Source organism: Phalacrocorax aristotelis, chromosome 5 (genome assembly GCF_949628215.1).
Source record: "Phalacrocorax aristotelis chromosome 5, bGulAri2.1, whole genome shotgun sequence".
NCBI classification, from domain to species: Eukaryota; Metazoa; Chordata; class Aves; order Suliformes; family Phalacrocoracidae; genus Phalacrocorax; species Phalacrocorax aristotelis.
In genome coordinates, this window is record NC_134280.1 from 71,531,402 (window position 1) to 71,557,772 (window position 26,371).

Here is a 26,371-nt window from a genome sequence, read left to right on the forward strand (position 1 = left end):
CTGGACCTAATTATAATACTTGCATCTTAATTACCCATGCGTTTTTAAGTCCCTTAGGAGCACCTGCAGAGGTACCAGGTGGTCTCCGGTGGTCCCTAGTGGTTTGTTGGAGGGGTGGGGTTTTTTGTGTCCTTTCCTTGAATGCTGAGTCCTTCTTCCATATATGGTTGTGAGGTGGCCCATGGAGTAATCTTGTGCGGGTGAGGTGTGTTGGTTTCAGGTAGTGTTCTGACTCCTCTCTAGATGGAGGTGTCCTTAGTTCCTTTTGTCTTGGTTTGAACTGGTGCCTGCTGCTAGGTTGTCTGCATCCCTCCAGGAGGTTCCCCATCAGGCTTGCAGAGATGATGTCCTTGAGTGCCTCCTTGCCTGAGGCCCCTTACAACAGTGGCAGTGGTGAGGCTGTTGCCTGTTTGTCCTGGGTGCTTCCGAGTGGAGCCTCAGGGATCACGAGGTGGTTTCCAGGCAGGAGTTTGGTGACATTGCAGTAACGCAAAGGAGGTCTTCTGGCAGGAGTTTGGTAGTTCTGCAGTGTCCTTATCTTTATGGTTCTGGTCATCTGCGTTGTAAATGTTGAGGTGCTTCCTGCCTTGAAGCCTTTCTGACTCCCCCAAAGCAACTAGTTTTAGTCACAACAGGTCTATCGGCTCCATTGTGGTTCGGAGCTCTGAATCAGTTTCATTTGGTGTCTAACACGTTTTTTCCCCAGGGAGAGGCTACGTTTCAAAGTTAATTGGTTTTCTCGCAAGTGTGTCAGTCGATAAAATTGAGTTACGATTATTAAAACCACAAAGGTGACAGGAGTCTCACAGGTCTGGACTGTTTCTGAAAATGTATTCATCCCATGCAAATGTCCTCGGGATACAGATCATCTGCACTTCATGCTCTGACAAGACAAGATACTGAGACAGGGATGAGCTCCAAAAGAACTACTGAAAAGAAAAAAAAAACCCACTCCACAAAGTCATGGTTTTCTTTTGTTTGCATTTGGGGGGGGTGGGGGGGCAGGGTGGGTCTAACAAAAGAGTGCAGTGTTGGCTGGCAGCAGCCTGCAGAGCATTTTTGCTGCCTGATCTCTCCTGTTCTTCTCTTCCACTCCTCTTTCAGGGCTCTAATTGTCATTTGGATAGTTTTAGAAGTGGCTTCGCTCTGCCCGGCCTCGCCGTCCTCGCAGCGCAGGGGCGAAAAGGGACAGACAAAGCCCTTCCCGGCTGTGGACAGGAGCTGCCTCGGCTGAAGCTGGAGACGCCAACGAAAGGTAAAGCAGAAGAAACTGAAGGCGCACTCTGGCTGCCAGCTGCCTTCCTGCTGCAGGCAAGAGAGAGCCTGTCCCTGCAGGTGGGGGAGGAAGGATCCCCCTTCATAGCCCGCAGCGGGCCAGGCCACCAACGTGCACCGCAGGGTCTGTACGCGTAACCCGGAGTTGGGTACGGGCGTGTAGGGCACGAGCGAGCTAGGCTACGTGCCTAGGAAGCCTCATCTCGTAAGAGCGGTAAGACACCCACGTATCCTCTTTAGGTGGAGGTCGGCCTAGAGTCTGGAGCTGCAGAAGAGGCAGGGAGGAGAGGAGGGGAAAGAAGCATCTGAACGGCTAAATTGTGCCAGCAGCGCTGAGAGCGAGAGTCGCGGTGAGTCCTGGGCCACTGGGGCCCCGTTGCCTCTCTTGTGCATCCTGGGCCCTCCCTGTCTCTCCCCTGGCCCCCTCTCTTTCCTTACCTGCTGCAAAATTTTTTTTTTTTTTTTGGCGCTCCCCGCACCTTCTTTCTCCATCTCGCTCTGAGTGTCTCCCTGCCTCCCCGTCTTTTCAGTCCTCCCTCTCTCTGTCCTGTAGCCTGTGGCTACTTTTCCTTTCTCAACCTCTCTCTGCCTGCAGTGGATTCCCCCTCAGCGCAGGGGCCCTTAGCAGTAGTGCAGGGAAGGAGCGGTGTGTCCAGAAGCCCCTGCAGAAGGAGAGGCTTTGGTCAGGGTCGATCTGCGGTAATAACGGTTGCTGTTTCCTCTTTCCCTCTCCTAGAGGCTGTGCTGAGGATGGGGTTGTCTGTCCTTCCTGTTCATCTCTTCCTCTCTTTATTCCTTTGCACTGGTCCCTCTCCCTATTGTTTATTGTTTTGCTTCTCTGAACCTTTTTTTTATTCCCAGCGTTTTCCCGTGACAGGAGCAGCAAAGAAGGGAGCGGAGCATCAGGGTATCCGTGGAGAGAGCATCGGGAGTCCTCCTGTCTTTGCGGGGCTGACCCTGAGGAAGCGTGGTATGTGGGTCGATAGCATGAATATATATATTTTGTGGGTGCACAAATCCTTTTCAGAGTGTCAGAGGGTAAGGGTTTTGTTCTGTTCAGTGTAAACATTGTTCTGTTTGGTGTATTTGTCGAAGATGAGAGTTTAGTGGGGGAGGAAATCAGCTCTCTGGCTGGTTTGAGGTGGACTATACGTGTTTGTTGGTCATCTCTCACCTGCCAGATATTTTGAACTAGTTGTATCTGGATTTCCTAGAGAGTCACAAAGGGGTTTGTGGCTCCCCGGTGGCGGGTGCTGTGGCCAAAAGAGAAAGCAGGGTCACAGAGTGCTTCATTTACGGGGCTGGCCTCGGCCATCTCCTGCACAAACTTCTGGTATGTAGCGATCGGGATTCGATTTCCTGAAGGAGGAGAGGATGATGGAGCTCGTTATAAGAGCATAATCATTTTCTCTTCCTTTGGCAGTACGGGCACCCGAGGGCCAGCCTGCTTTTGAGGAACAGCATGAGGATGTCGGCGTCGACGCTCAGCAGAGGAAGGAAGCTTCTTTTGGAGGCCAAGAAGATGGAGTGCTTATTTGTTGTGTTTGATTTTCATTGCGGGGATGGGGAGGGGTGGGACATGGAAAATGCGGTCCCGGGCAGGGGAGGTGTCTATGACATGGGAGGCCGTGAGAGAGATCATGGACGCTGCTGGACAGGCATTAGAACCCGTTGCTCAGGTTGGACGGACCCGGCAGAACCACTGCACCATCTTAAGTAATGCCTGCTCACATACTGAGGTTCCTTCCCTGACAGTTCAGGAGGAGAGGAGGGGTTTTTGAAGTCTTGATACTGGGGGATGGTTGGGAAAGGGGTGTTTTAGTGTTAGCTAATGGTCGTGTTCTGTGTGCAAGCAGCCTCCGGTAGCCCAGTCTCCTTCCCCGTATGTGTCAGCGTGGCCACTCGAGCGTGCTGTCTGCCGAGAGGTTCTCCACGCGGCTGTTCATGGAGTCGCTCAGGAGTGAGTTACCTACAAAGGGAGAGTGTGTCACTACACCAGCTACGCCTGTTTGCTTCCCGTACTGCTTTTGGTGTTTGGCCTATCAGTGTCCGCCTGTGCTTGAGTCATCTGACACGAACTGTAGTTTTTGTGTGTTGCGTGGTTTGACTTTTTCTTGCAGTTTAAGTAATAGGTCGAGGGTTAAGCAGGACAGTTGAGCGAGGCATGACAGCAAAGGCGAGCAGATGGCGTCGTGTGCTGTGACGGGGCAGGCTGTGAGGTCACTCGTCTGGGATTTCGGCCTTTGGGGTCTCTGTGTTGCCGAACAAGTCAGTGAAAAGGATTTGTTAGTTTGTTTTGTGTGGTGAGCTCTTGCTTTTGGAAAGCAGTGTCCAACATCTGTGTGCCTCTCCGTATTTCCCCAGAAGTGGGCCCGGCATTGAAGGTAACAGTTCCCCAGCCATTGGGGACGGACCGAGTATGCGAGCAGGCGCCTGACGCGGCCACTGACCCAGGAGGCACGGACTGGGAGGTGAGCGGAGCCGTGTTGGCATGGTAGGGGAAAGGCTGAGTCTGGAATGTGGCTGTTGGTGCAGATGCACGGTAGGGAGCCGGACACGGGAGGGAGGGGGCGAACACAGCATCGTGAGAAGGTAGGTCAGCACGTGACAACGGAGGGGTCGTGCAGTGTGAGCACCTATGTGACTAGTTAATGAAGGGACTCTCAAAACTATATGCAAAGCGGGATGTCTGCCCCGAGCTCGTCGGGCCAGGTGAGCGATGAACAGGAAACCGTAGCAGCGGTTATTTTTGAGGTGTGGAATTGTTTGTGAGTGGGCGGCTGCTTCCAGGGGCAGCGGTTGCCTTGTCTCCCTGGTTCTCTAGGCACCGCAGGTGGCGGCGGCCACGACATCCAGCCTCATTAGAGCGTGGGGGAGCGGAAGTTCACGGCGCTTCCGAGGAGGCTGTCGTTGCAGAAGTGGCCGGCGTTGAGTGGTGTGACGCTGAGTGATGGCACCGCACGTTTGGAGATGAAGAGTATCCGTGTGACCGCAGCCCCATCCTACGTAGCCTGTGTGGCCTTTTTAAAGGATGGCTTTTGAGCCCCTGGATTTGGAAGGGAAGCTGAGGGGCCGATGCAGTCTTTGTGCGGGTGGCCAGTCGGTTGGGGGAAGCACAGGTGGGGCAGGCAGGGGTTGTAAAATCAGCGGAGGGTACCGTTCAGAGACCGGACACATTTGGGCCGAGAGAGGTTGTGGTGTCCTTTCTGCAAAACAGAAGCATCTGCCAGGCAGGGGAGTTCCTGCCTGTGCTTGTGGTGTTGTGTGGATTTTGTAGTCTGTCTGTTCCTTACTGTACTTGGGTCTTGATGTGTCTGTTGTTCTCCGTGCTGAGCAGGCACCTAGGTAGCAATATTGAGGGTTTTGCAAGCCCTGGCTCATCGGCATAATGGTAACCGAGAGCTTCCGTTCCCACATTTTAAGTCTACTGCTTAGATTTGTCTTGTGTCTTAAATATTACACCTTTATAGAAGGCCATCTTTTTGCGGCGGTGATTAAGGCGGCCTCAGTACTGCTGCTGAAGAGCAGTCTGAATACCCAGAGCCCTTTTCTGGGACCTGTTCCCTGCACCTGTACGTTCTGAGGTCTTTAAGAGTGGCTTGTCGCTCGTGCATCGTCCTAGTTGTGGGTATATGTTTTTTTCGCAGGTGGTGATGGTACGTGACTTCTCTGCGGATGCTATAGCTTCTTCCTCGCTGCCCTACAGATCTTCTGGCCCGGTGGCATCTCTGGGCCAGAAGTCCGTCATCTTGGTGAGAATTTTCTTAGGTGCCTCGATCACATCGCTTGTAGTATTTGTGAGCAGTGTCGGTCCGTGCACGTTGATGCCTGTGTCAGAGCTGCTCTGCCTGGGGGTGTAGCAATGGTAGAGCAGGGGAAAGAATAGCAATAAGAGTATGTGGTTAATGTTAATATGCATAGACTCTTTTGGCAACGCCCGTACAACCCTCGTCGGAGCAAGTGGCCGTTGGCAGCAGGCGAGGACGGTAATTTCCGGGGCGTTTTGTGGGTGCCGAGGGGATGACCGTAGCTGTCTGGGAGAGGCAGCTAGAGCGCTAGCTGAGCAGTGGGCATCTCTCAGCTGTTCAAGCTTGTACGTGCGTGGGGCTTAACATTTAATTGAAGGTATTTCCTTTAACGGCATGCAGTAGTTGGGCTCTAGATGGTATTCCTACGTGGAAGCAAGACCTGTGGAATGGTTAAGCTGTTGCTGTGCGTCCAGGTGACTTGTTCTGTCATGCTGTTCTTGCAGAGGATGAAGATGGAGCTGTGCAGGGTGATAGAGCAGAGCTGAGTAGAGCACACTAAGGCGGCGGGTCTGTGTGCAGGATTAAAGGGAAGATGCGACTGAAGGCTATTTGAGGAGCATTTCAGGCGAGGCGGGTAGCAGTGAGGAGGTGCATGGGGCTGGTGACTTTGTTCTCTTTGCTCTCAGGAGCACAGCGCTATCCCTAGGGGCTGGCAAGGTTCTAATTGTGGGGCTGGCACCCATCGGGTGCTTCTTTTTTTGCGTTACAGTTTAAAGTGTGGATCGCTCTGGTGTTTGAGGAGTTTCTGGGCAGTTGTCGTCTGCGGCGTCGTTCCCAGATGCGTGAAGAGCTCTGCTCTGTTGCTGTCCGTTTTCAGGGAGCATGATTTCTTCCCTGCATCCTTACATCCTTAGGTCTTGTAGCTGGGCTTCTTGTGCCTCCTCCCTCTCAGTTTTGAGAGGAACTTCTTGTCACGGGCCCTGACGCTCTTCTAATCTTTTTGGATTGCGTTAGGGCCTCCTTGCATCCCTGTCAGGGTTCTGCAGGTCTTGTTGCTGGACGAGCTCTTCCGTCCAGTTGTCTCTGTGTTTGCCGAGAGCGTTCTCTCGTCTCGGAGGCGCGCAGTTTGTAGTGTTTCTCATAGTGTTGGTGTGTGCGTTTGTGAGTTTGGCTCGGAGCCGCCTTGCTGGCCGTGTAGAGTCGGGTAGGTGGCACAGCGATGAGAGCTTAGGGTTCATCTGTTGCTATGCTAAGGCTGTTGGGGGAAAGGTGGTACCGTCATCTCGGATGGAGTGGCCGTCCTCAGCGGGCGAGGACCATAATCACTGTGACATTTTGTGGGCTCGGAGGCCGTGACCGTGGCTATCTGGGAGAGGCAGCTAGAGTTCAGCTGAGCAGATTACCTCTGCAGGGTGTTCGAGCTTGTACGTGCGTAGGGCTTCATGTTTGATGTCATATATTTGTTTTACTGGCAGGTTATAGTCGGTCTTCAGAAACCGTTAAGGTACTGCTGTGCAACCAGGCGACTTGTTTGGTATTGGTTTTGGAGATGCCGAGGGACGAGTCGTGCAGGGCAATGGAGGGGAACTGAGGGGACCGATGTAAGCGGGTGAGTTGGTGCGTGGTGTATATAGAGGGAAGATGTGACCGATGGCTCTATGACTCCGTTGCTCCTTGCGTTTGTCTTTCATTTTGGGTTTGAAGTAGCGTAGCAATGAGCAAAGGAGGCAAGTCGAGCAAGGCAAGTGGTGATTGGTGGGCTGAAGTAGCAGCTCTTTTCTGAGGTGTTGTGTTGCTGGTGAAGTTATAAGCAATGTGTGTCGTTTGGGTGTTACGGACGGTGGGCGAGCTGAACACGGCACCTGGAAGTGACGTAGGCCGGGTGGGAGGCTGTTGAGGGAAAGGAGTGCGAGACAGGGATCGGTGCGGGCAGGCTGTGGCATCGGGCAGCATCTCAGGAGGTGCCTTTTTGCTTGGCTTTTTGCAGGTGCTGGTGGCAGGCTCGGAGTGGTGCTGCCGCACGCCTATGAGAGGTCTGAGAAGGTGGGGCAGCGGTCAGCATCTAAGATCAGAGAATGCTGTGGTCCGTCGTCGAGCTCTTCAGTTTGTAGGTAACACGTGGGCCGTCTTTGGAACGGCGTATGAGCATTAGAAGTGAGCTGGGTAGTAATGAGGAAGTCACGGGGCGGTGATTTCTCACGAGCGTAACGGTAGTTTACTGTGTGTTGATACATTTGGTGCCCCAAGCGATGACGGAAGCGGGGGGTGATGCTGGAATCTCTGCAGAGCAGGTGAGCCGATGGGCATGTTCGTTTTGATGAGGGGGGTGCTCTGGAAGAGATCTGTGTTGACCCGTGTGATACTTATTGCTGGCTCTGGGTTTTTTTCTTTTTCACATGATGAAGAGGCACCTGGCCACTGCAAGAATATCCTGGTTAGCTGGTATGTTTCTTGTTGTGAAAGGATTCATAATCTGGCCCATCTGAAAGCCCCACAGTGTGACTTTGGTTAGAAAGAGATTTTGAAAAATTGAGATATTTCTTATTCAGTGAGGTTGCATTCTATGAACTTGCCATCAGAGTGCATCTTAGAGACGATGTCTTTGTCAGTAGAACTCATCAGCACAAGACTTGCAAAGTATTGCTTTTTTTTTTAAAAAGATAAAAAAATCAATGGTCCTTGCGGAGATCCAAGCACAGCACATACTCCAAAGGTTGATGGCATTGGTAGTGCTTGGGTTCTCAGTTGTAACAGTCGAGATACCATAAAATACGGTTCCCCTGCATGCTTTGGTACAGCCAAACGCATTAGCATATCTGCCGGTCCTTCTTGGTAGCCCCGTGTATTGCAACACTGGGGATTTGATTTGCGTGGTTTTTTGTTGTGGTATTTTTTTTTCCCCCAAAAAAGTAAAACTGTATCGGGGATCTCTTCACTCACTGATTCTTCTGTCATAAATGAAAGTTTAAAAAAAGCTAACATTGTCTGATTTACGACGTGACTTGCGCTGTTTCAGCTGTAACTGCCAAGCAGATGTAGGGTACGATTTGTTAGGTGTGCTTAAGCAGGTAGGTATTTGTTGTAAATATTTAATGAGGGGCGACTGAATGTTGTGGGGGGGTGTTTCCTGCCAGTATTTTGAGGGAGCGCTCTTAAGTATTTTATTTCAGTCTCGCTTTCGACGCGCATTTCCCTGGCAGTTCAGCAGCATCTCTTGGGCGGGGCAGCCGGGCGGACGTCCCTCCCGACTCCGTAACACGCCAAAACCCCCCAGTCACGTTGCTGCTGTGTATTTTGGAGATAGATAATGGAATGGCGTGCGTGAACGGCTGTGCGAGTTAAATGAATGCAGAAGGAAAATAAAAAGCTTTTATAGCGTAGATATTCATATTGGATGTGCATAAACACGCGCCCGCCTTCTCAGCACAAAGTGAATTACTGAGACTTATTCTTAATTTTTTACATTCCTCTTTCAAGTTTGCCACGCTTCACTTCAGGCTTCATTGAGCCAGGCAGCAAGACGTGCGGCAGCAGGGCGAGGGCTGTAGCTGCTGCGGTGGGTCTGTAAGCGGAGGTTCCGGTTCCGGTACAACTTTGCCCCGCAGCCTCACGGGGTTATCTCCCCGCAGCGGTGCCGTAAGGAAGGGATGAGACGTTTTCCAGCACCAGCCAGAGCGTTCAGTGTTACGCGAAGAATCTGTTCAAAATGGTATCGGTTAGTCTTAATACCGTTTTCAAGTGTTCCAATCACTCTAACTTTTAAAGGATGTGTTGTGTTTTGACATGACCTGTTTGCCTAGAATCTTGCTGCGGCTCAATTTCCTTCCTACCCCTTATGCTGACTGAGCTCCTCCATTTTATTCTGTGCTATTTTATTAACGTGCTGAAATATAGTTTGGGATTTCTGTTTTTCAGATGTCTTCTAAGTGTCTCGTGATGCTCAAGAGATGCCCCCCAGCCCGGGTTTGCCTGCCGGTCGTTAAGCGCGGTGAAGGTAAGGGGCCATCCCTCTGCCTGGAGGCTCCTGGCTCTGTCTCCAGCGGGTGCCCTGCAGGTGCGGCCGCGCGGGCTGCCTGGTGGGGATAGTCAGGGCCCCCAGGGACCAGGGCTGTTTGTCGCCCCGGGGAGCCCGTCCCAGCACGGGAACAGAGCCGGGAGCGTGGCCGAGCAGAGCCCGAGAGCGACGTGACACCGTCCTCTGGCACGCTCCCGCTCCGCCGTGGGGTGGCCGCCAGCCTGCGGACGGGGCTGGGGGTCTGCAGCTGTTTGGGGGGCTGCCCCACCTTTTAGATTTTAGCAGAGCTCCCCCTTTTCTGGGGGGTGTGGGGTGAGTGTGTGTGTACCTTTGTAAATGGCACTATTAAAGTAATGAGCTGCAGGTTGGAGCAGATTCCCTTGTTTAGTGCCCTTCTTGGGGGTGAATAAAATTGGGGGAGTCCTGGGGGTGTGTGATGATGTCATGGGGGGCGCCCCGGTGTCACTGGGGGAGCTGATAATGCGTCAGAGGAACAGGTGAGTGGGGGCATCATGTAGGGGTTTCCCCCCAAAAAGGGGGGTTGCAGCCCCCAAATGCCTGAAAATTCAGGGGGGCTATTACAAAAACCTCTTAATATATATTGAAATGTAATATTAATTTATAGATGTATAATGGGATTTTAAAATAAGAACTTATCTCTCCTATATTGTATAACGGATTTCAGGATACAAAAATTCTACATTGAGATACAAGGTTTTAAAACACAAAAGTAACTCGACTGTCTATATATCTAGATCAAAAAATAAAGGAGTTTAAAGTGAAGAAAAAGGATAGATGAAGGAATTCAAAGCAGAAGAAAGTCTGACTAGAGCGAGCATCTACGCTTAGTGTGTGTTACATAGTCTAAGTAGATGTGTAATCTAAATAGAGGTTATATAGAGTGAAGTAAGTCTAGGCATAACTGTAAGTAGATGTCTAAATAGAGAAGTCGAAAAAGATTGAAGTGTCAAAGTGTAAGTAAGCAGATAGCTAGTCTAAATAGGTGTTTTATATACGTGTTAATATGGAAGTCTAAACAGGTATGTGTAAATAGATATTCTGTGTAAGTGTAAATAGCCTAAATAGGTGTAAGTGTAAATATAATAGCTAAGTCTAAACAGGTATTGTATGTAAATGTAAAATAGATAGTATATATAAAATATAGATGTACTCCGTAAGGATGTGTAAGTAGACACATAAGTGCAAATGTCTATGCTATATAAGGTTTTAAAATGCAAAGAAACCATGTTGATAGAGATGTTTATAAAGAGGATTTAAAAATTAGACACACACCCCACCCCCACCCCCCAATCAACTGAAGGCACAAAAGCGCTTTCAAATGCTGCCCCTTCCCCGTTCTCCTTCTCCCATCCTGATCTGGGGCCGATTCCCCCCAAATGGGGACTTCCCCCTCTGGGGCTGTGTAGGCAGCCTGGGAGTTGCTGCCAGGGCAGACAAACACCCCAAAGCCCCTCAGTCTGGGTCTGCAGTGGGGGGTGAAAAACCCCAAACAGACAAAACACCCAAACAGGTTTGGGGGAAAGAAAACAATCTGGGGCTCCTGGGAAAGCCCACTCCTGCTGGGTTTGTGCAGCTGGAAAGGAGGGGGGAAAAAAAAAGCGGGGGCGGGGGGCGGAACCCCGCTAACCATTCTCATGCACAAAACCAGGAGCAAAAATCACCGATTTCTGTGTTGTGGAAAGGGCCAAAGAGACCCAGAAGTGAACCCTTTGGAAAAGCAATCCCAACTTTTACCTTATGGAAAAGCAAAAAAAGCCAAAGGAACAAACCCCAAAAAACCCCAACAACAAAAAAAGCCAAGCCATCCAAACAGAAATCACCAACACCAAATGAACGCCCCAAAAACCCCAAACTGGGGAAAATTTGGGGTGAAACACTGGCAGTTTGAGGGGCATTTCTGGGGCTTATCTGGAATGGATTCTCCAGAGTGGGTCAGTTATCTGGAGCGGGTCATCTGCTGCAGGTTAGCCCAGGTGAGTTGCCCGTTGTGGATTATCCTGGGGGGACCCCCCTGGTGTCAGTCATCCCCATGCATGTTCCCCATGGCATGTCTGCCCAGACATGCCCCCGTCCGGCAGTGTCCGCCTCCTCCCCCGCCCTCCCTCTGCGTGTGTCTGTGCCCTCCCAAACGCTTTCCCCTGAAATGGCCCCCCCCCGCATGACTTTTTTTCCCTGGTGACATCCCCCCCCCCCCACTTCCCCTGGCCTCCTGTTCTGTGCTCGCTGAAGCCTTGTGCTTACGCAGGATGAGCAGAGCAGGGTCCTGGCAGTGCAGAGGCGAGGCGCTGCCAAGCCAACGAAGCCCAAGGCTCAGCAGTGCACAACTCCTTTGCAGGTCAGCCACTGGCACCTGGTCTGCCTGGCTGCCCCGTGCCCTGACGCACAGCTGCCCCCCTCACCCCAGGCAGCCTGCCTTCGGAAGGGCAGCTGTGTTCCCCTGATTGATTTTCTTCTTTAACCCTCTAGGACCTGTTGACTTGCTGCTCTCCCTGTCACAGCCCTGATGCCGCAGGCCTACAGCAACTGACGGGGCTCACTCCGGGGGGTGGGAGGTGGGAAAGGGGACCTTTCTCCCCAGGTTGTTTGTGCTGCTTCTCCTCCCTAGGGCGTGGGGTGGGGGTGAGTGGGGCAGGAGGGAGGACAGTAACGGCCACCTGATTTTTAAAGCAGTCGAGACGGAAGGACTAAAATGCTCGAGGCACTTTGGTGGTGGGCGGTGCGGAGGCAACGACTGACACTGCTGGGGCTGCGGGAGTGGGGAAGGTGCAGAGAAACATGAGCTCTGCGCACGCAGTAACAGTTCCGTTATCCCGGCGAACGTCACCCAGAGCCGGCGCGGGTCTTGCCCCAGAGAAGTGTCACGGATGTAATCGCGCTGCCGCCGGGCTCGGCTACTGCAGCCGGGAATCGCGCATGCGCGGTGGTGGTCTGTCCCTGCTGCCACCGAGCGACCGAACCGCGGAACAGCGGGGGGGGCTGCGCTACCCTGCTAGAGATTTCCTCCCCCGCTCGCAGCAGTCACTGATCGAGCAAAACCGGCTACTGCAGACAGGGAGCCGCCCGTTCCCGAGGGTGAGGTTTTTTCCGCTGGTCGCTGCTGCCACCGTGCAAGCAGATGCCGGTACTGCAGCCAGGCAGTTCCGTATGCGCGGTGGCGCTTTATTTTCTGCCCCCTACGTCCACTGAGCGCCCAAACCCTCGTACTGCAGGCGGGCAGCCGCGCATGCGCAGTGGCGCTTTTTTCCTGCTCTCTCCTGCCACCGTGCGCCCACACTGCGGTACTGCAGGCGGGAGCTGCGCTGCCCTGGTAGATTCCCCTGCCTCGCCCCTTTACCCGCTCGCGGCAGTCACTGATCGAGCAAAACCGGCTCCTGCAGACGGGGAGCTGCCCGTTCCCGACGGTGAGGTTTTCTCCGCTGGTTGCTGCTGCCACCGTGCAAGCAGATTCCGGTACTGCAGCCAGGCAGTTCCGTATGCGCGGTGGCACTTTATTTTCTGCCCCCTACTTCCACCGAGCTCCCAAACCCTCGTAGTGCATGTGGGCAGCAGCGCATGCGCAGTGGCGCCTTTTCTGCTATCTGCTGCCACCGTGCGATCAAACAGCGGTTCTGCAGGCGTGCAGCCGCGCATGCGTAGTGGCGCCTTTTTCGTGCTCTCTGCTGCTACCGTGCGATCAAACCGCGGTACTGCATGTGGGCAGCCGCGCATGCGCAGTGACGCCCTTTCTGCTCTCTGCTGTCACCGTGCGATCAAACATCGGTACTGCAGGTGGGCAGCCGTGCATGTGCAGTGGCACCTTTTTCTGCTCTCTGCTGCCACCGTGCGATCAAACCGCGGTACTGCAGGCGGGCAACCGCGCATGCGCAGTAGCCATCTTTTTTCTGCTGTCTGCTGCCACCATGCGACCAAACCGCGGTACTGTAGGTGTGCCGCCGCGCATGCGCAGCACGCCTTTTCCGGCTCTCTGCTGCCACCGTGCGAACAAACCGCGGTACTGCCGGTGGGCAGCCGCGCATGCGCAGTGGCCACCTTTTGTTTTCTGCTCGCTGCTTCCACCGAGCGACCAAACCCCGGGACTGCAGGTGGGACCTGCGCTGTCCTGGTAGAGATTTCCACCCGCCCCTTACCCGGTCGCGGCAGTCACCGGTCGATCAAAACCGGGTACTGCAGGCGGGAAGCCGCCCGTTCCCGAGGGTGAAGGTTTCCTCTGGTCGGTGCTGCCACCGTGCAAGCAGATTCCGGTACTGCAGCCAGGCAGTTCCGTATGTGCAGTGGCGCTTTATTTTCTGCCCCTAACTTCCACCGAGCGCCCAAACGCTCGTACTGCAGGTGGGTAGCCGCGCATGCGCAGTGGCGACCTTTTAGCTCTCTGCTGCCACCGTGCGACCAAACTGCGGTACTGCAGCCAGCAGCCGTGCACGGGCTGTAGCGACATTTTGCTGCGCTCACTTCTCCACGCCACTTAGTGACACCCCCCCCCCCCCCCCGCTACCTGGTGACGGCACCATGGGGGCCGGAACCGTGTAGGCACAGCCCTTAGCGACAGGTGTTGACCCCTTGCGATAGCCCATTGAGGGTGGTGCTGATACTCCTAGCCACGCTCTTAGCAACTGGCCCCACCCCTGGCGATGGGTGGGTGGGCGGGCTGATGTCTGACCCCCCTGGCCCCACCCACCTTTGCGACAGGCCCCGCCCCCTGGCGAGGGCCTGGGGGGGCGGGGCCGTGCTCCTGTGCTCCCCAGCACCCCCAGTTAGCAACAGGTCCCACCCCCTGGTGACAGCCTGGGGGTGTTGCTGGTGCTGCCTGGCCCCACCCTCCATAGCAACAGGGCCTGCCCGTGGTGATGGTTCCAGGGGCATTACCAGTGTCCCTTTGGACACACCCCCTTAGCGACAGGAACCGCCCCCTGGTGATGGTCAGGGGGTGGTGCCGGTGACAGGCCCCACCCCCTGGCAACGGCCCGGGGGGCGGTGCCGGCTCTCTCCCCTTAGCGACAGGCCCCGCCCCCCGGCAACAGCCCGAGCCTGTGTTTGCTCCGCTCGGGGGGGCTCGGTTTGGGTGTTTTCTCTCCCCCCTCCCTCCCGTGCCGGGAACTTCAGGCGGCTCTCGTACAACTCCCAGGGCCTTCACCCCTCTGGGGGCTCGGCCCGCCCCTTTCGTGGGGCACTGTGGGAAGGGCGGTGGCGGGGCCCGGGGGTCGAAGAGCCCCAGCCTGGGCTTGGGCAGGTGTTGCTGCCCCTGGGCTTCTCTGGCGTTGGTGCTCCCGTGTTCCCTCGGGTGGTTGCAGCTTTGGGGCTGTCTCAGCTCCCCGGGCAGGTGTGCTCTGGTGTTTAGAGAAGCGGAGGCGTTGCCTGAGGTAAGGATTTCAGAGCTTGGCACTCTTTGGCGGCATCTGTACTAGAAAGGTCCCTTGTGGCCTGCTTGGCTTTTTTCCTCCCGGGATGTTGTTTTGGGCGCTGAGGGGGCGGTGAGACGGTTTAGTGGTATGGTGTTCTGTTTGGGGTTTGTTTTTTGCTTTGCTGGTTTTCTTCCCCCTTGTGAGATCGTTTTATTGTGCTGCTGCAATTCCTGTCTTTACTGAACCCAGAACCTTGGGGTTTTTCACTAGTTGTGCTGTTCACTGTTTCAGGTGTTGACTTGGCCTCTCAACAGCCGTGGCACAACCTACAGCGATGCTGCCTCTCCAAGGCCCCCGCAAGACCCGCTTTCTTGTCCAGCCAGGCGGGAAAGCGTGGTTGTTGCAGAAACAGCTACGCCCTGCGACTCCTCCTCAGGTTGTTGGCTCGGCCCCAACAGCGTACAGGCTGCTGAGGTCACCACCTCCGCGCGGGATGCAGGTGGCCCAGAGGGCTTTACCCTGTGCCATTTCTGTCCCCTTTGGGCAGCAGCGGATCCGCCGCCGCTTCAGGCAGCTGCTTTCTCAAGGGCGAGGAGCTGGGATGACAACGGGCCGCTGCAGACTCTGGTCAGGGTAAGAGGCTGTTCCCTGGGGAGCCGGCGCAGGGGGAGCGGAGGTACGCACGGGCACTTGTCGGTGCCCCTGGCCGGTAAAGGGAAGGTTAAATTGTTAGAGTGCAAATAAATACATATTATTTAGGGATGAGTCGTGACTAAATTTAATCGCACCTATTACTGAACAAACCAGGCAGTCATTATTCCTAATCTGTAATTAAAAAAAAATAAAGGCAGTCCTTTTTTATGCCATAAATAGAGTTGCGAGTCATTAATAGCTCAATCTGAATACAGCCGTTATTAAATCAACTGCAGGCATTAATGACTCCTGATCAGAAACAAAATAAGGACATATTAGATTCTAGAATGAAAATCGAACTGGAAAGCTAAATTGGGGGCGGGTAGTACTGAAATTGTAACAGGGCTGTTAGAAAGTTCAGAGGCAGCGACAGCTCCTGCTTCCAACCCAAACAGTAAACGAAGCTTTAGATTCTTAAATGAAGAGAAATAAAGGTGAGCTGTTAAACAGTGGCTGGGGTCAAGCGTAGGTATTAAGAAAATTTGCAGGTGCGGGTGATTCCTGACCAGAACTAACAATTCCAGAAGATTTAGATTTAAAACTACAAAGCTAATGGAGTGCCACAACCGCCCGGATGTAACTGCAGCCGCTTTGGGGGAATGCCCCAGCCCCCCCAGCCACCGCTATTAATTACTGCCAAGGAGAGCGAAAGTGAAAGTAGAAGCAGTGCAGGTGAAATGCGAGCAGTACACTTTTTCCTAAGTCATCTCTTCGTGTCAGGAGAGGAAAGAAAATGGAAAGAAGATGTTTGCAGGAGGTCTGTGCTGGGTTACCTGCGCGTCTCTTCCGTGCATCCTTGAGGAGACATTTAGCTCCTGTTGGGCACTCGCAGGTGGAGACAGGGTGAGCTGGAGGCAGGATCGGTGCCGGCACTGATAAAGGGATGGGCAACGAGCTGAGAGAAGAGGGGGCAAGGGCTGAAAAAGGGTCTCCAGTTCTGCAGGAAGGCAGCGGGATGTGACTCAGCAACCGCTCTGACGAGCGCAGGGTCATTCGCTGCGATGAAGTCAGGGTCTGTGGCTGGCCCGGAGAGGCAGCAGAAATCCCAAACTCTTTGCAGGGGTACCGGCCAGATTAGGGCAACACCTGAACAGTAAAATCATTTAGGGGAAGCAGAGCTGGGCTGCACCGCGTGGCCAACCTCCCTCTTCTCCGTGAGTCCCAAAGGGGCAGCTCCAAGAATGTGCTGAGAATTCATCCCTTGCGCTAAAAATGAGACGCAAGTAGCACCCACCCATGAATTTTATTTTCTCTCTCGCTCTGCGGCTCCTGCCTGCTTGTCTCTCCTCAGTGCTCACCTGCACCCGTGCTCGGATGGGGCAGCTGAGGGAAGGTGCTGCCATCTCCCCAGCCCCGGCGGACCGCCCCCTCAACTGTGTCTTCTGTCAGCGTCGTCATCTCTCCTGCCTCCCAGAGCGTGTCCTGTAGTGGCAGACGCGCGGGCTTTTCCCTGCACGCGCATACGGGAAGGGAAGGGAAGGGAAGGGAAGGGAAGCACAGTGAGAGCTGGGCTTGTCAAAGAGTTATGGGGGTGGTGGGAAGCGTAGATAGAACCAGAGAGCTACAACGCAAAAGCAAAGCGGACGGGACACAAAAGTAAAATGGTGCACAGGAACGCTGAGGAGAGAACTCCCGCAGCACACAGGAAATCAGTGCCAGAATCTATTTTCTTCTGACTGCCAAATTAAAAATAATGACACGCTTTGCAACGCTAAGCTTGCTCTAATCGTCTGAACTGTTTCTTTCCAACCCCCCACCACCCCCAGCACACTGTTCAGTCTCCTCAGCCTGAAATGCCTTGTTTTCCTTCTTTTTTTTTTTTTTTATGGCAGGGCAACTTCTGTTCCCGAGGTGGTGCCTACGGTACAGCTATCTCTTCGAAGACAGTTTGGTTTAGGTCACAGAATGTTGAGCTTGGACTGAATCAGCCTCTGTTTCTATTTCTGGAAATCATCGGTCCTGTGCATAAAGCCCAGAAAAAAGGAAACATGAACCAAAGGACGTGGGGCCTGCAGGGGTAGGAAAATATTTGAGAAGAGGTTCAGTGGGGAAATGATTGTTTGTCTGTGGGGTGTCCAGGCAAGCAACCCAGCTGCTAGAAAGCAGCGCTGTCCCCAGGATGGCCTCGGCGGTCCTGTCGGAGTCGGGGGAACAAGGACAAAGCAGGGTGAAGCATCTGGCCTGCCGTGTGGAACGTGATTGTACAAAGCACATGTGATGCACTGCAAGTTTATTTGTTTAAACTGTGAGTTAAAGAAGGTGTGCAGTTGCTTTGTAAACAGCCGATGCTCTAAAGCTACACCCATCTAATTGCTAGCTGTATTAACTCTATCATATTGCTGTTTCTGTATTAAAAAAAAAAAAAAAGCCAACACACCTATGTAAGCACTTCTAAGTACAATGGAAAACCACTGTTTAACGCATGGCATGTGTGGGTTGTTTTTTTGGGGTGGGAGGGTGGGGTGTATGACAAAAACCTGCGAGAGACACACGCACATATGCACATGCAATGTTTAGCGCTCACCTAAACCCAAAAAAGAAAATCCACTCTTTATTTTGCAGCATTAGCATCAGCTTCCAGTGCACAGCCTGAGCGCGCCTCTGCTCTCACCGTCTGCTCCCTCTTCAACCGTGTGTGGCTGTCATCAGCTTGCACAGGCTTTGCTCGTGCAAGTTTCCACGACAGCTTACGAGAAGGCAGGGAAACAAACCCAGCAAGACGCGTAGTGCCTTCCTCTATGGGCTCCGTCCAGCCTTTGTTAAAATGAGCAGAAAAAAAATCTTCTACTGCCTTTACTCTGACTGACTCTTACAGAGAGCATCTGACGTGACCCACAGCAAAGTGATGCCCCAGGCAGCAGCACGTATTGGCGTGGACCGCGGTTTCACCCACCTGTTTTACTGCGCTGGTCCTTTCCCACGGCCGATGCCACAGATGTGGTGCGCCCCACCCCCAAACCTCTTTACGAGGGTTCCCTGTGATCTGCAAGTCACCTGCTGGACGTGTTGCTGATTCAGACACGGGCAAAGTCAGCTTCTTTGCTGGCCTCGGGCCAGGGCAGCCCCGTACTTGAGGGAAACTGAGAATATCTCCAGCGAGATCTCACCGGGAGGCTGGGACCTCGTCAGTAGGGAAGAAAGCCAAGAGACTGACACTGAAAGGGAGCTCTTTGCTAGGCTGTAGATTGTAAAGTTAAAAAAGAAAACAAACCTGCCTTTTTAAAAATGCCCCCTTTTGAGTCTGCCACATTTGATAGAGATTTTTAAAATATATCTCCTAAAGTATATCTCCTACAAGCCTCATGCAAAGGGAAGTGAGTACTTCTGGCTCTCAGGACAAGGGAGTCCCTCAGGAACCCAGGTGCTCACGCCAGCCAGCATCTGGCACAGCACAGGGCAGGAGCTTTGGCAGTAGTACGTGAGCTGAGAATGAGAGTCCGGCAGCACTGCACGCTTCTCCTGTGAGCTGCCGAGGCTCGCGCGCTGTACCTTCCACAAATAAAAGGCCAGAAGAGTCAGCATTTCTGCTAGTTCCAGCCTCATCCGTACCCTCGTCGGTGTAACTGTAAGCAAGCATCCCGTAGCGACTGGGAGCGTGGCAGCTGGGCTTCCTGCGCTGCCTTAGGTTGTGCCCTTGGAAAGACCCTTCGCCGAGCCCCAGGGTGGGTGCGCTGAGGTGTCGTTCAACGCTGAATAAGCACGAAGGCCTGTAAACAAAATGTATTTATATTGCACCCATACCCGGCAGCCAACTGCCGCTTTATTTACATATTCTGCACCTCCTGCCGACGCTTTTAAACTTAGCCGATATTGCCACAGTTTTCACTGATGGGGCAGGGGACTGCCACGCTGCAGGGGGAGTGTCTGGGTGTCTCCCATGGACACAGTCGTCCTCAGCTGGGTAGGGACAGGGTGAGAGCTGGAACAACTCTGCTGACATGTAAGGGCCGTCCCAGGGCAAGGCTCCTGGGTCTGGGGGCTGAAAGGCGCGCTGCGCTGGGTGGTTGGTGTGGGAGTTGTGGAGCAAGTAGGGGGAAAAAAAAAGGTGAAAAAACCATCCAAATGTTTCACAGCAGGTAGAAAGCTTGGCAGAAAGCAAACTGAATGCTGTAAAGATGAAAGCCGAAAGCCGGCTATGGACTGTACGAAAAGAGTCAGTGCCATGGAGAGAGGTTATTTCTTCAACTGACCATAGGAGGCTTTTTGTGAGAAAACACAACACCTCTTCTTTCTGCTACAGTGCGGTACCACAGCAGTAATCGGCCAGAGCGTCTGAGTGCCTTTGGCAGTATTGGTAATGGCTGGGGCACGGCCGAACGGCCAGCCCACCTTCCGCACAAGGAAAACACCATTTCCCTAGAACGCCACGCAGACCCAGGACAGGTAAGGCAGAGGCCAAGCCCAGACACCCCCATTGCCAAGGACCACCTTGGCCTTGCAGCGTCTCACGCTTTGGGGTGTTTTGCAGGCCGTGGCTAAGCTCAGGCCCCCTGCTTGTGGATGCCCCCGGTCCCCCGGCGCCGGTTGGGCCCCAGCCCCCAGCGCGGTGCGGCTCAGGGCAGTGACCCAGCAGGGCGGCCCCATGGGCCCCAGCCCACCCCCGCCTGCGGCCAGGGCCCCGCAGCCGCCGGCCCCTTCCTCCTCTGCTCGCTCCCATCGCGGATGGCTCGGTATGTGTCACGAGCGGCAGCCCCGTTCAGCAGCTCTCGGAGGGCGCGCGGCTCTGCCCGGCCGTGACCGGGGCCCGCAGGGGTTTCCCGCTCGCCCGCTCGCCCCGATAAGGAGCTGGCCCCGAGCCAGCGCGTCCCCCCCGCCCGGCCCTCGGCGCCCTCGCGAGCTGAGCGCGGCCCGGCCAGCAGGGGGCGCTGGCGCTCAACGGCTGGGCGCGGGGGCGGTCCGGCATGGGGAGGGGCCGGTGGGGGCCGGTCCTTCCGGCCGCCCTTTAAGGGCCACCCCGCGGGGCTCGAGCTTCCGGTGGCGCAGCGCGGCGCGGCGGAGCGGGGGTGGGAGCGGTGCGTGTGGAGGCCGAAGCACCGGTGCGTGGGGCGGCCGGGTCGCGAGGCGTCACTGTGCGGTGCCGGGGCCCCTCTGCGGCCCGGCGTGGGAAGCCCGTGGCCGGCGGAGCCTGCTCGGAGCTGGGCGGGGAGCACTGCGGCAGTCCGGCCACAAGCAGCCATCCCCTGCGGTGGCCAGCAGTCCCTCGGGACTCCTGGAGGCCTGGCGGTGCCCGACCCTCGCCTGCGGCAGCCATCTGGGAGAGCAGCGCGGCCGTCGCCAGGGGCCGGAGAGCGCTGGCGGGTGAGTTCGGGCAGCGGTGGAGGCTCCGTGCGGCCCGGGGGGGTGCTGCGCGGAAGCCCTGGTCGGGCATTGTTCGCTTTTCCACAATGTAGGGCTTCCCCTGTTTATTGTCTGTGTACTGTGTTTTGGGCCACCTTAAACCCTTTGGCCGGATAGGTTTGGTGAGGGGGGATGGCAGGTCTGGAGCCTGAAAGATCCGTGGTGGGGCGCGGGGGAGGTATTTCTTGCCTTAAAAGTCTGAGCCCACCTCGTGTGTCGTGTCGTGTTATGTTGTGAGTCTGGTGACTGTGGCAAATGGCCTGGTTGGGCGTTTTCTGATAAATAACTTCTGAACGTGTGCGTGTGTAGGCACGGGGAGATTTGTGCAGGGTGACAGAGCCCCTTGTGCTTCTGTGCTAATGTCTACCTGTTCTAGACCTCCAGTGTTGGAAAGCCTTTGTTTAGTGCCTAGTTGTGTCTGCGTAACAAATGCTTTAGCTGCTGATGTGTTATACCTCTGCTGTGAACTTCTTCCTGGGTGGCTAGATTGTTTCTGGTTGTCCGTGTAAATCTAGGCAGATATTTTCTGCCCGGTGGTGAAGCCTATCGCTTTGGATAACAAAGGGCAGCAGAGCAATAAAGAAAAAGTGATTCGTCTGCTGCAGCTCCTTGGAAACGATTCGTTCCTTATTTTCTGCCCTTGGGCAGGCATTGTGCTTTCCAGATAATGCAGCCTCTCCTGTGCCTGTCCACGCCGTGCATTTTTGTCCTGCCCTTGCTTGAAAAGGCTCTCCTTGCCTTCCTCCTCTCTGCTGCAGTTGGCTTAATCTCTCGCTGCTGCTGCTGGAAGAGGGATAAAGGGAGTGTTGTCAATCGGGTTGTTAAAAGCTTTTTCGCGGGCTGTAACGCGCGGGAAAGGGGGGCCGGGGGGGGGCAACTCAGTACGGGGGAGGGGGGAGGATCAGGCTGCGGGGAAAATGGGAAACCAACATCACCTTTCCCTCCTACGGCGCAGCCCGGCCCCACGGCTCCCCGGGGTTGCCCCTACCCGTGGGTGTACCGTGTGTGGGGCAGAGGGGGACGACACACCCCCCCACACCGTCGGCGGCACTGGGGCAACCCCTGCCCCAGGGCTCCGCGCTCGTACCCGGCTCTCCCCTCTCCGGCACGGCACGGGGCTGGACGCACCGAGGAGACCCCGGGGTGGCTTCTCACATCCAGGCAAGAACAGGGCCCGGCCCCGAGCAGCAGAGCGGGCACCGCTGGTAGCTCGGAGGACCGGGGCCGACTCGGCTCGAGGCGTCAGAGCGACAAGGGACGAGAACCGGCCCGGAACGTCCGGGGGTGGGGGTGGGGCGGGGGCGGCGGATGGTCCGGTGGCCGGGTTCGGCTCCGTGCCGGGCTGTGGGGCAGCCGGAGCCGCACCGGGGGGCAGGTGAGGAGCCGCGTGGCCGGGCGCGCTGTGGGTTGGCGGGTTTCGGCTGTGGGGTCTCCCAGTCCGCGGAGTCCCTGGGGTGGGTGTGTGGGCAGCAGCGGCCCCGGGCCGAGCGCTGTCGTGGATCGGTGGTTGGGTTTTGGGGCCGAGTCCGTGCCCGGCCCCGGGGAGTAGGGGCAGCCCCACCCGGCTTTCGGCTGCTCCTCGTCGGGGTCGGGCGGCGGCGGAGACCCCGGCGGGGGCTTCTGCAGTGCCGGGCGGGTCCCCCCTTGCCCGCGAGGCAGGCAAGGACCCCGGCTGCTGCCGCCGCGGTTTGCTGGAGGCGGGCTGGGCCCGGCGGTGCCGGTGGTGCCGGGGAAACGAGGCCTGCGAGAGCAGGAAGAAAGTGCTGCCGGGCTGGTGCTGGGCTGCCCCGCCGGGGTGCGGGGCCGGGCCCTCGCAGTTCAGTTCCTGACAGTGCCTGCGTGGGCCATGGGGGGTGCAGGGCTGTGGGGTGGCTGTGCTCTCTGCGCCCCTGAGCGTTGCCCGTGGGGACTGCGGAGGGGGCCGGGACGCAGCCAGGCTCAGCTGGTTTGGTCCCTAAACGGGGAGAGCACAGCTCTTCTGTTCCTGGGCCTTGAGAGCAGGCTTCTGTGGCTGACACCGGGGCCCTGAAACAGATCGAGTCGTGTGTTTTGAGGGCCTGACCGAGGGGACTAAGTCATGTGGTTTTGGGCTGAGGAGCAGAGGTCAAGTGCTGCATTTTTGGGACTTGCCAACAGGCTCAGCAGCTGGGCTTTTTGGCTCAGAAATGGTCCCAAAGTGAGCTGGTTTGGGGGCCAAAAGCAGAAGCCGGTTTGGCTGCTTGTGCAGGCTGGGGAGTGGGGGTGGTGTGGGGGCATTGGGGGCTGCAGGGGAAAGCAGGGGTTGAGCAGGGTACGAGGACCCTCCCCGGAGGTGGGGGTCCGGTCACATCGGACCCCGAAGTTTGGGAGGCCGGCATGCACCAGAGCGAACTCGCCACCTGAGGCGGGTCTCTGGAGGAAGGGTGCTTTTTGGATCCAGCGCAGCGCACCCTCTTTGGGTCCAGCTCTTCTTTCTGTGCTGTTTAGGATAGTTATTAACCAATTAATTAAACATACAAACTAAGTCACAACAGCTCTATCGGCTCCATCGTGGTTTGGAGCTCTGAATCAGTTTCATTTGGTGTCTAACATTTTTTTTCCCCAAGGAGAGGATACATTTCAAAGTTAATTAGTTTTCTTACAAGTGTGTCAGTCAATAAAATTGAGGTATGATTATTAAAACCACAAAGGTGACAGGAGTCTCACGGATCGGGTCTAGTTCTGAAAATGTATTCATCCCATGCAAATGTCATCGGGATACAGATCATCTGCACTTCATGCTCTGACAAGACAAGATGCTGAGACAGGGATGAGCTCCAAAAGGACTACTGAAAAGAAAAAAAACGCACTCCACAAAGTCATGGTTTTTTTTTTTGTGGTTGATGGGGGCGGGGTGGCTTTAACAAAAGAGTGCAGTGTTGGCTGGCAGCAGCCTGCAGAGCGTTTTTGCTGCCTGATCTCTCCTTTTCTTCTCTTCCACTCCTCTTTCAGGGCTGTAATTGTTATTTGGATAGTTTTAGAAGACCAGTTAAGTTCCTCGCCTGTGTCAATGTGCTGGTAATACCAGGAAGGTGAATGCTTGAACCGGTCGGGCGGGTGGGAATAACTTGGCTGCAGGTAGAACTTCTGAGGGAAGACCAGCAAAACCAGGAAGCAAATAGCAAGTTCCCAAAAAACGTGCGGGTGTCAAACACATAAAAGTTTCATTGCCGAATGCTTTTGGCAATATGTTCCAAATGGCTATTTTTGGTAAACATAAATTTTCAGGAGATTCAGGGTTGTGTGTGGCAAAACATGTCCCTCTGTTTTTGTGTCCTGCCACACAAACGGCCGGTGGCAGGGCTCTTGTTACCCGCTCTCGATATTGCCACAGCAGGGCTGCGATATTTAGACCTAAGTAGGGATGGGTTTAGGAATGGAAGGAGAGAGAATGCCTGTGTTCTGTAAGGACTATGAATGCTGACCCTTTGTCTCCATCTGCTGCTTTTCCTGTGCGGGTGATGAAGCTGTTTTACTTTTCTCTGTTGTTCCTGGTCTAAATAGCTGCGAAGCTGTCGCCGCTGTGGGTGTGCAATTTGTGTTGCTGTGTTTCTGTGGAGTTCTAGCTACGGCTCACTTCTAGTGTGGCCAAGCATCAAGGTAGGGCTTTCAGTTTAAAGCTGCAGAAGCGCTGTGAGCTGAAACGGGTGTAGGTGAAACTGCTGTTGCGCCTGCAGCTGTGCTCGCAGGGATGCTGGGTGGCCTCACATCAAAACGGCGAGGTGCGCGTGGACCTCCGTCGGGCTGCGCCCTGGGTGCGCGAGCGTGCCGTGTTTTTGCTGTTCCGGCTTGTATGTGTGAGGGCTTAACGTTTGATTTAATGCATTTCCTTTAACGGCAGGCTGTAGTTGGGCTCTAGATGGTATTCCTACGTGGGCGCAAGAGCTGTGGAATGGTTAAGCTGTTGCTGTGCCTTCAGGTGACTTGTTCAGTAACACTGTTTTTCCAGGTGCAGATGGATGAGTCGTGCAGGGCAAAGGAGGGGAGCGCTGTAAGAAGGTGAGTCTGTGTAGTACTGGAGGGAAGATGTGACTGATGGCTATAGGGCTCCATTATGGGTTTTACTCTTTTTTTTTTTTTGTGATCTGAGGGTGCTAAGCGATGAGCCGAGAGTGATCTGGGCCCTGGAGGTGAGTCAGGCAAGGTGACTGGTGCTTGGTGGGCTGGAGTAGGTGTTCTTTTTCAGGTTATTCAGGTTTTTTTCTCCTTCTCTTTACTTTCCCATCCCAATTTGGGGCCGATTCCCTCAAACGGGGACTTCCCCCTGTGGGGCTGCTTATGCAGCCTGGGAGCTGCTGCCTGGGCACAAAAATACCTCAAACCCCCTGACTCTGGGTCTGCAATGGGGGGTGAAAAAACAGAAAGAATTCTGGTGGAAAGAAAAAAACTTGGGGCTTCTGGGAAAGCCAACTCCAGCTGGATTTGTGCAGCTGGAAAGGAAAAAAAAGGGTGATGGTGGGGAAGGAACAACAACCTAAAAGCACCCACCAACCATTCTCATGCACAAAACTGAAAGTGAAAATGACCGTTTTTTTGTAGGGTAAAAGCACAAAAAGTCCCCACAGAACTCAGTAGTTTGGAAAAGCAACCCCAATTATTACTTTATGTAAAGAAGGCGGGGGAAAAAAAGGGTTTTGTTTTTGGTTTTCTGTCACAACCCTGATGCCACATGCCTACAAGCAGTTCCTGGGGCTTATTCTGCAGGGGTGGGGAACCCAACCTTGCTCCCCAGGTTTGCTGTGCTGCTTCTCCTCCCTCGGGCATGGGGGGGGCAGTGGCATGGACAGTAGCAAGCACCAGATTTTTTTAAGCAGTCGAGAGGAAAGGACTGAAATGCTCGAGACGCTTTGCTGTTTGGTGCAGAGGCAATGAACAGTGCTGCTGGGGCTGCGAGGGGGAAAGGTGCAGAGGAGTAGAAGCTCTGTGCATGCAGCCAAGTTACGGTTTCTGGATAGTATTAATTGAGAAGAGTAATTCAGATAATGCTGCTGCCCAGCGACCAGAATTGGGCACTGAGCCCGGGAGCCGCGCACGCACGGTGGCGTCCTGTGAGCCACATTGCTCTCTCCGCAGGTAACAGCCCTGCGATGCTGCGGTGCCAGCGAGGTGATGCCGCCGTGCTCGTTGCTGCTTCCTGGTAAGGAAAGGCCTCCTCTGCTCCTGCTGCAGCGTGGTGGTGTGTCGGACACGATTCCCTGTGTCGGGTGAGGCCTAGGGCTGCCGGCGAGGTGAGCGAGCCCCTTTGGTGGGTGCAGGGGTGTCTGCTTGTGTGCCTGCACTACTGGGGCTGGTGGGATGGGAAGCTTCAAACCACCCGCCGAGGCAGGCTTCTGGTATGCTAAAGGCGAGTGGGTGAGGGCAGCCCCAGGAGTTGCCCGGGAGCTGATAGAAGGGAAGAGGGAAAGGAGCCTTTTCCCCCTGCCCAGGGCGCAGAAGATAGCCGACTCCCCAGCTCACCAGAGCTCCCCCTCAGCCTCCCCGGTCCCCCTTGCCCCGTGCACCTGCCCCTAGCTCCAGCACGAGCAAGCTAGGCCACGTGCCTAGGAAGCCTCATCTCGTAAGAGCGGTAAGACACCCATGTATCCTCTTTAGGTGGAGGACGGCCTAGAGTCTGGAGCTGCAGAAGAGGCAGGGAGGAGAGGAGGGGAAAGAAGCATCTGAACGGCTAAATTGTGCCAGCAGCGCTGAGAGCGAGAGTCACGGTGAGTCCTGGGCCACTGGGGCCCCGTTGCCTCTCTTGTGCGTCCTGGGCCCTCCCTGTCTCTCCCCCGGCCCCCTCTTTTTTCCTTAGCTGCTGCAAAAGATTCAAAGATTACCGCCCCCCCCCCGCACCTTCTTTCTCCATCTCGCTCTGAGTGGCTCCCTGCCTCCCCATCTTTTCAGTCCTCCCTCTCTCTGTCCTGTAGCCTGTGGCTACTTTTTCT

The 26,371-nt window shown here is 55.0% G+C and overlaps 3 long non-coding RNA genes across 3 annotated transcripts in view; all 3 read left to right on the plus strand.

Annotated features, from left to right (window-relative positions):
- The window catches only part of LOC142057008 (uncharacterized), a 100,116-nt gene that overhangs the window by 12,426 nt on the left and 61,319 nt on the right, over nucleotides 1-26,371 (plus strand). The window contains exons 4-5 of the long non-coding RNA XR_012660517.1: nucleotides 1,105-1,255; nucleotides 26,040-26,149. This is a non-coding gene — a long non-coding RNA (uncharacterized LOC142057008). The remainder of the gene's footprint in view (nucleotides 1-1,104; nucleotides 1,256-26,039; nucleotides 26,150-26,371) is intronic.
- LOC142057009 (uncharacterized) lies at nucleotides 8,419-9,405 on the plus strand. The gene is made up of 2 exons (XR_012660518.1): nucleotides 8,419-8,739; nucleotides 8,940-9,405. It is a non-coding gene; the product is annotated as an uncharacterized LOC142057009 (long non-coding RNA).
- On the plus strand, nucleotides 13,555-17,515 carry LOC142057010 (uncharacterized). The gene is made up of 2 exons (XR_012660519.1): nucleotides 13,555-14,417; nucleotides 16,925-17,515. It is a non-coding gene; the product is annotated as an uncharacterized LOC142057010 (long non-coding RNA).